Raw genomic sequence first — 9,667 nt, 5'->3', positions numbered from 1 at the left:
GGGCTTTCCCTCAGTGCTGGGCTTTCCCTCAGTGCTGGGCTTTCCCTCAGTGCCGAGCTGCCCCTCAGTCCCGAGCTGCCTCAGTCCCGAGCTGCCCCTCAGTCCCGAGCTGCCCCTCAGTCCCGAGCTGCCCCTCAGTCCCGAGCTGCCCCTCACTCCCGAGCTGCCCCTCAATCACGAGCTGCCCCTCAGTCCCGAGCTGCCTCAGTCCCGAGCTGCCCCTCAGTCCCGAGCTGCCCCTCATTCCCGAGCTGCCCCTCAGTCACGAGCTGCCCCTCAGTCCAGTGGGGTTCTGGGTGAGGACTACTAGGCCATGGTCGGCGGAGAGGGTGGACTATCCCAGGACGCGAAGGGGAGGAACTAAGACATTTATGGAGTGGGGTCCACGTCTCGAGCCGGAGCCGCCACCATGGACAGACGCCCACCCGGACCCTCCCTATGGTTTTGAGGTGCTTCCCGCACCTTAGGGGGGGGTTCTGTCACGCCTTGGTCTTAGTATTTTGTGTTTTCTTTCTTTATTTGGTCAGGCCAGGGTGTGACATGGGTTATTGTGGTGTGTTTTTTGTCTTGGGGTTTTGTGGGGTGACTAATTAGTCTATGGCTGCCTGAGGCGGTTCTCAATCAGAGTCAGGTGATTTATTGTTGTCTCTGATTGGGAACCATATTTAGGCAGCCATATTCTGTGAGTGTTTTCGTGGGTGATTGTTCCTGTCTTTGTGTTTGCACCAGATAGGGCTGTTTCTGTTTTCATTATTTCATTTCGTTATTTTTGTAGTTTCTGTATGTATAGGTTTTTCTTCATTAAAATATCATGAATCATCATCACGCTGCATTTTGGTCCGATCCTTGTTCTACCTCTTCGTCAGAGGAGGAGATAAAAGAGAACCGTTACAGTAAGGTCTACTACACCTGTTGTATTCTGCGCATGTGACTAATACAATTTGATATGATTTGACACTTTACATGCTAGCACTGCTAATAATACCGTTTACGCTTTCCTATTGTTAATGACACTTATTATGTGTTTGTGTAGGAAAAACTGCATGACTCACCATACACCAGCTCCACAGGTGTAATGGTATCATGGAAGATTCACATTCTTTCGACCCGGGTTCGTTTCCCGGACGGTGCACAGTTTTGGGATCCCGAGTGGAACAGCGGTCTAAGTCACTACATCTCAGTGATAGCGGCGTCACTACAGACCCTGGTTCGATCCCCTGGTTCCCCTGAATCACAACCGGACGTGATTGGGAGCCCCATAGTGCGGCGCACAATTGGCCAAGCGTCAAATCAAATCAAATCAAATTTTATTTGTCACATACACATGGTTAGCAGATGTTAATGCGAGTGTAGCGAAATGCTTGTGCTTCTAGTTCCGACAATGCAGTGATAACCGACAAGTAATCTAACTAACAATTCCAAAACTACTGTCTTATACACAGTGTAAGGGGATAAGGAACATGTACATAAGGATATATGAATGAGTGATGGTACAGAGCAGCATACAGTAGATGGTATTGAGTACAGTATATACATATGAGATGAGTGTGTAGACAAAGTAAACAAAGTGGCATAGTTAAAGTGGCTAGTGATACATGTGTTACATAAGGATGCAGTCGATGATGTAGAGTACAGTATATACATATGCATATGAGATGAATAATGTAGGGTAAGTAACATTATATAAGGTAGCATTGTTTAAAGTGGCTAGTGATATATTTACATCATTTCCCATCAATTCCCATTATTAAAATGGCTGGAGTTGGGTCAGTGTCAATGACAGTGTGTTGGCAGCAGCCACTCAGTGTTAGTGGTGGCTGTTTAACAGTCTGATGGCCTTGAGATAGAAGCTGTTTTTCAGTCTCTCGGTCCCAGCTTTGATGCACCTGTACTGACCTCGCCTTCTGGATGATAGCGGGGTGAACAGGCAGTGGTTCGGGTGGTTGATGTCCTTGATGATCTTTATGGCCTTCCTGTAACAACGGGTGGTGTAGGTGTCCTGGAGGGCAGGTAGTTTGCCCCCGGTGATGCGTTGTGCAGTCCTCACTACCCTCTGGAGAGCCTTACGGTTGAGGGCGGAGCAGTTGCCGTACCAGGCGGTGATACAGCCCGCCAGGATGCTCTCGATTGTGCATCTGTAGAAGTTTGTGAGTGCTTTTGGTGACAAGCCGAATTTCTTCAGCCTCCTGAGGTTGAATAGGCGCTGCTGCGCCTTCTTCACGACGCTGTCAGTGTGAGTGGACCAATTCAGTTTGTCTGTGATGTGTATGCCGAGGAACTTAAAACTAGCTACCCTCTCCACTACTGTTCCATCGATGTGGATAGGGGGGTGTTCCCTCTGCTGTTTCCTGAAGTCCACAATCATCTCCTTAGTTTTGTTGACGTTGAGTGTGAGGTTATTTTCCTGACACCACACTCCGAGGGCCCTCACCTCCTCCCTGTAGGCCGTCTCGTCGTTGTTGGTAATCAAGCCTACCACTGTTGTGTCGTCCGCAAACTTGATGATTGAGTTGGAGGCGTGCGTGGCCACGCAGTCGTGGGTGAATAGGGAGTACAGGAGAGGGCTCAGAACGCACCCTTGTGGGGCCCCCGTGTTGAGGATCAGCGGGGAGGAGATGTTGTTGCCTACCCTCACCACCTGGGGGCGGCCCGTCAGGAAGTCCAGTACCCAGTTGCACAGGGCACTACATCTCAGTGATAGCGGCGTCACTACAGACCCTGGTTCGATCCCCTGGTTCCCCTGAATCACAACCGGACGTGATTGGGAGCCCCATAGTGCGGCGCACAATTGGCCAAGCGTCGTCCATTTGAGGGGAAGGTTTGGCCGGGGTAGGCCGTCATTGTAAAATAATTATTTGTTCTTAACAGACTTGCCTAGTTAAATAAAGGTTAAATAAAAATACACTGATTATAGAATAATTTGAGTCGGATGGAATGGAGTAAATTGTCATTTTTAGCACCGACTGGAATGCGGTTTTAACCAATCAGCATTCAGGATTAGAACGTCACGTTGTATAATCAGAACATAAAGCAATACGTTAAATCTTTTCAAGCTGTTCCTTTTTATATACTTATAACGTCTAAAATGCAGGTGTGTTTCTTTCTTACAGGACAAACATGTCATCAACAACTTCCAACCGAACACATCATCTAACTCTGATAGCTGCTCTTGGGGTTTTGTGTTTACTCTCTAGCATCATCTACTGAATGCCCATCTCAATTGGAATTTGCAATTTTTGGCTAAGGGAGATGTTTCGTAATCTACCAGAAAGACAAAAAAAAGCCTGTGGAAAAGCTGTTTGTGTTGCTCTGGTTCTGGCCATTAGGTGTGAGATGGAATTTCTAATTCTGGAAAACCCATTTCAACATCAATAGCTGTTTTCTGACAGAAGGAGTAGTTATTTTTCACCAAGTCAACAGCTGGAACATGAAGAATGTGCCTCAGTCTCTTCGTCCACCTTTTTCAGAAATGGATCTGGTCTCCTATGGAATCACCAACAAATACTGCCAGAATACAAGATGAGCTAAATACGAGATGCTGACATCGCAGAGCAAAATTAATTAACAACGGTGAAGACTGAAAAGGACAGTGAGTTTGTTTATAGTCCTGCTTTTACAGGGTTTGAAGTATGAGGAGTATTACTCAACCCTTGCTAGCTGTAAGTTCTACCTTTCATTTGAGAATTCAATCCACAGAGACTACATCACAGAAAAGGTGAACGGACCACTTGTAGCAGGAACCATACCAGTAGTCATGGGCCCAACCAGAGAGAACTATGAACAGTTTTTCCCAGCTGGTTCTTTCATTCATGTAAATGACTTTACTAATGCAAAGGCACTGGCTGACTTACTCCTCCAATTGGACAAGAATGATGAGATGTAAATAAGTTACTTCACTTGGAGGAGGTACCTTAATATCAAACTCCACCTCCTGACAATGAAGGAAGTTTATTCAACCAGTTTGTTTAGCCTGTTTTTTTCTTCTTTTATTTCACCTTTATTTAACCAGGCAGGCTAGTTGAGAACAAGTTCTCATTTGCAACTGCGACCTGGCCAAGATAAAGCATAGCAGTGTGAACAGACAACACAGAGTTACACATGGAGTAAACAATTAACAAGTCGATAACACAGATAAAAAAGGGGAGTCTATATACAATGTGTGCAAAAGGCATGAGGAGGTAGGCGAATAATTACAATTTTGCAGATTAACACTGGAGTGATAAATGATCAGATGGTCATGTACAGGTAGAGATATTGGTGTGCAAAAGAGCAGAAAAGTAAATAAATAAAAACAGTATGGGGATGAGGTAGGTGAAAATGGGTGGGCTATTTACCAATAGACTATGTACAGCTGCAGCGATCGGTTAGCTGCTCAGATAGCAGATGTTTGAAGTTGGTGATGGAGATAAAAGTCTCCAACTTCAGCAATTTTTGCAATTCGTTCCAGTCACAGGCAGCAGAGTACTGGAACGAAAGGCGGCCAAATGAGGTGTTGGCTTTAGGGATAATCAGTGAGATACACCTGCTGGAGCGCGTGCTACGGATGGGTGTTGCCATCGTGACCAGTGAACTGAGATAAGGTGGAGCTTTACCTAGTATGGACTTGTAGATGACCTGGAGCCAGTGGGTCTGGCGACGAATATGTAGCGAGGGCCAGCCGACTAGAGCATACAAGTCGCAGTGGTGGGTGGTATAAGGTGCTTTAGTGAACGCATGGCCAGAGACAAAGGATATTACAATGTTGTCCACAACCTTTATGAATGGTACTTTGGATGAGTGTTTAACCCAAATGTTGTAAGAACAGAAAATAGCATTTTAGCTTATAGCTAAGTAATTTTGATGCAAACTATTTTGTTATCAATTTAAAGGATGGGTATTCAAGGTATAAGGGTTATTTCTTATATTTTATTAAACACTTTGGAAGTAAACCCCAATGGGCTGTCATTACTCAAAACTTTTAAGGAACCCATTGCACTTAAATAAAACATTTTACTGCAGTGGGCTAAATCAGCTGGTCACAGTGATTCTTCGTGGTCCTTAACAAATCTACTTTGAAACCAAAGTATACACCTCCCACACGTGGTTATGGGCTTATAAAAAAGAAGACAGCTGTACCATGTCAGAAAGAGTTGAAATGTGTTACATTGAGTTTCTATCCCAATTTTCCATTTTAATTACATCACAGAAGACTAAACTATGACAAAACAGCTTAACATAGAAACACCTGGTTTGTCTTTTTTTAATAATCTTTATTAACTATGAAATTATGAAAAATATGAATAACATTCCACCCATGAGGTCAAATACGGTGCTTTTGGTAATTGAATGCAGGAAAGGGCTAATATATTGGAATACAGTCACTTACAGTGAATTTGTAGTCATTACTCACACCGATAGAGCCACTGTGACCATGTAGGGCAGAGGTATCAAACTCATTCCAGGGAGGGGGCATAGTGTTTGCTGGTTTGGGGTTTTTCCTTTCGATGAAAACCTAGACACCTAGGTGAGGGGATGAACTCTGGAGCTCTGTAAGAGTGACCATCGGGTTCTTGGTCACCTCCCTGACCAAGGCCTTTATCCCACGATTGCTCAGTTTGGCCGGGCGGCCATCTCTAGGAAGAGTCTTGGTGGTTCCAAACTTCTTCCATTTAAGAATACTGGAGGCCACTGTGTTCTCGTGGACCTTCATTTTTTTTGTGCATTTTTTGGTACCCTTCCCCAGATCTGTCCCTCTACACAATCCTGTCTCTGAGCTCTATGGGCAATTCCTTTGACCTCATTGCTTTGTTTTGTGCTGACATGCACTGCCAACTGTGGAACCTTATATAGACAGGTGCGTGCTTTTGCGTGCCTTCCAAGCAATTGCATTTACCACAGGTGGTCTCCAATCAAGTTGTAGAAACATCTAAAAAATTATTAATGGAAACAGGATGCACCTGAGCTCAATTTTGAGTCTCATAACAACGGGTATGAGTGAGCATGTAAATAAGGTTAATTCATCGTTATAAATGTGCAAAAAACTCACCCATTCACACTGTCCCTCACTCATTCACAAACTCCCTATTTCACTGTCCCCAAGGGTGTCAAGAGTTCTGAAATATACTACAAGTAAAAGTACTGTTACTTTAATGAAATTGTACTCAAGTAGAAGTAAAATGTTATAATAAAAAAAGTGTAAGTGCTCAGAGAACCTACTCAATTACTGTAACAATAGTACAACTTTGCTTAGGACAATGAAGTCCTTCCTGTTTGGCCCTGTCCGGGGGTATCATCGGATGGGGCAACAGTGTCTCCTGACCCCTCCTGCCTCAGCCTCCAGTATTTATGCTGCAGTAGTTTATGTGTCGGGGGGCTAGGGTCGGTTTGTTATATCTGGAGTACTTCTCCTGTCTTATCCGGTGTCCTGTGTGAATTTAAGTATGCTCTCTCTAATTCTCTCTTTCTCTCAGAGGACCTGAGCCCTAGGACAATGCCTCAGGACTACCTGGCATGATGACTCCTTGCTATCCCCAATCCACCTGGCCATGCTGCTGCTCCAGTTTCAACTGTTCTGCCTGCGGCTATGGAATCCTGACCTGTTCACCAAACGTGCTGCCTGTCCCAGACCTGCTGTTTTCAACTCTCTAGAGACAGCAGGAGTGGTAGAGATACTCTTAATGATCGGCTATGAAAAGCCAACTGACATTTACTCCTGAGGTGCTGACTTGCTGCACCCTCGACAACTACTGTGATTATTATTATTTGACCATGCTGGTCATTTATGAACGTTTGAACATCTTGGCCATGTTCTGTTATAATCTCCACCCGACTGGCCACCCCTTATAGCCTGGTTCCTCTCCAGGTTTCTTCCTAGATTTTGACCTTTCTAGGGAGTTTTTCCTAGCCACCGTGCTTCTACACCTGCATTGCTTGCTGTTTGGGGTTTTAGGCTGGGTTTCTGTACAGCACTTTTAGATATCAGCTGATGTACAAAGGGCTATATAAATACATTTGATTTGATTTGAGTATGCCTGTCTGTCTACACAAAGCTACCAATGTGTGGTTAAGGGCAGTTTAAAACAATAAAGCCAATGGATGAGGAAGTGGTGCATGGCGTGTGTGTGTGTACTGGTATGACTGGAGAAACAACTTCTGATTGGGCAGTCCATCCAGGAAAAGGTTCTCTGTCAGTGGTCCTTTACTGAACTCTTTCATATATTTAAGTGTAAGACAAAAAAAACTTTCCACCTCGTGGCAGACAAACATTTATATACAATAAAAGACTAAACAAAACACAAACTATTGACAATAGCACAAATAACAGAAATAGTGATATAGTTAGTTTGGGTCCTTTACAGCACTGCCCATATACACTGAGTGTACAAAACATTTTTGGGTCCTTTACAGCACTGCCCATATACACTGAGTGTACAAAACATTAGGAAAACTTGGTATTTTCTTGACTGACCAGCTGAACACCATGATCCCTTATGGATGTCACTTATTGATGTCAGCCAGTGTAGGGGAAGAGTCAAGGATCCATTTTTAAGCCTTGAAACGACTGAGACACAGATTGTGTATGTGTGCCATTCAGAGGTTGAATGAACAACACTAAATATTTAAGTGGCTTTGAATGGGTATAGTAGTAGCTGCAAGACGCCACGGTTTGAGTGTGTCAAGAACTGCAACGCTTCTGGGTTTCTCACAGTCAACAGTTTCCTGTGTATATCAAGAATGGTCCACCACCAGAAGAACATCCAGCCAACTTGACATAACTGTGGGAGGCATTGGAGTCAACATGGGCCAGCATCCCTGTGGAATGCTTTTGATACCTTGTAGAGTCCATGCCCCGATGAATTGAGGCTGTTCTGAGGCCAAAAGAGGGTGCAGCGCAGTATTAGGAAGGTGTTCCTAATGTTTGGTACACTCAGTGTAACTGGGCAGTAGTCCAGGTGTGATAAAACTAGGTGCTTATTTGGTTGATTGTAATGTCAAGAAAGAAGAGCAGCGCTTTATCACAGACAGACCTCTCCCCATCTTAGTAACCATTGTATCAATATGTTTTGATCATGTCAGTTTACAATCTAGGGTTACAGTTTAGTCTCCTCAATTGTCACATTATTCATTATACGATTTAAATTAGGTTTATTGTTGAGCAAATTATTTGTTCCAAATACAATGCCTTTAGTTTTTTAATAAATTTTTTAGCTTATTACTAGCCCCCCATTCTAAAGCTGAATGATGCTCTGTTAAGGGTCGCAGTTACTTCATTTGCTGTGGTAGCTGATGTGTATAACATTGAGTCATCAGCGTACATACAGTGCATTTGGAAAGTATTCAGAACCCTTGACTTTTCACACATTTTGTTACGTTACAACCTTATTCTAAAAATGATCAAAAAAATCTATTTACTCAGAAATCTACACACAATGCTCCATAATGAAGCAAAAACTGATTTTAGGACATTTTTGCAAATGTAATAAAAACAGAAATATCTTATTTACATAAGTATTCAGACCGTTTGCTATGAGACTCGAAATTGAGCCCAGGTGCATCCTGATTCCATTGATCATCCTTGAGATGTTTCTACAACTGGATTGGAGTCCACCTATGGTACATTCAATTGACAGGACATGATTTGGAAAGGCACACGTCTATATAAGGTCTTAAAGTTGAAAGCTCATGTCAGAGCAAAAACCAAGCCATGAGGACGAAGGAGTTGTCCACAGAGCTCTGAGACAGGATTGCGTCAAGGCACAGATCTGGGGAAGGGTACCAAAACATTTATGCAGCATTGAGGGTCCCCAAGAACACAATGGCCTCCATCATTCTTAAATGGAAGATGTTTGGAAACCCCAAGACCCTTCCTAGAACCCTTCCTAGAACTTGCAACATTTTAGACATCAAAACTCTCTTTACTGTCTTGCAATATTAGAAGAAAATCTAACTTGCAATCGTGCTCAATGCCACGGTACTCTCCATGCACTGTGACGCAGGCAAAACATTTGATCCAGCGTTTTCTGTAATTATATTAATCCATTCTACTGCTGAAATCATATACGTTAGCAAACAGTTCACCAAAACAGCCAAGAAAATACAGCCAGACGCTTCATAATATTTATGTGGTATATGTAAAAGTAAATGTATTTGCTGATTAAGTAAAATACAATTTCAGGTAATAAATGTGAATTTAATACGCTCAACATTACCAGGGACAATATCCCTTGTCTCTTTTTGCTATGTGTTAAAGAGAGTGAAATGCGTACATCCCATAATATAAAACGTTTCCAAGATGCTGGATCTGGGAGGAAGACATAGATGAAATCAAATGTATTTATAAAACCCTTTTTAAATTCAGTAGATGTCACAAAGTGTTGTACAGAAACCCTGCCTAAAACCCCAAACAGCCTAAAACGCCAAACAGCAAGCAATGCAGATGTAGAAGCAGATTCAGTGCTTTACTTGGGCAGGAGCTCACCAGAGCGGAGTACCAGCACCTCAAATGTTCCTCTTATAGAATATAAGCTCAAAAGTATTGTGGAGCTCCTACACCTAAATATAAAATACCGGCAACCAAAATGAGTACCGGCACCTATTTCAGTCCAAGTCAAGCACTGTATATATTATACATCCACACACTGGTACATTATACTGTAAACCCCAATGCATTTTGAACTCAAATACTCAG

The 9,667-nt window shown here is 43.2% G+C and overlaps 1 pseudogene; it reads left to right on the top strand.

Annotated features, from left to right (window-relative positions):
- The first annotated feature begins 3,117 nt into the window (after positions 1-3,117).
- LOC123995017 lies at positions 3,118-5,219 on the top strand (annotated as a pseudogene).
- The last annotated feature ends 4,448 nt before the right edge of the window (positions 5,220-9,667 follow it).

This window comes from Oncorhynchus gorbuscha, linkage group LG14 (assembly GCF_021184085.1).
Source record: "Oncorhynchus gorbuscha isolate QuinsamMale2020 ecotype Even-year linkage group LG14, OgorEven_v1.0, whole genome shotgun sequence".
NCBI classification, from domain to species: Eukaryota; Metazoa; Chordata; class Actinopteri; order Salmoniformes; family Salmonidae; genus Oncorhynchus; species Oncorhynchus gorbuscha.
This window is presented reverse-complemented; position numbering and strand designations above follow the sequence as displayed.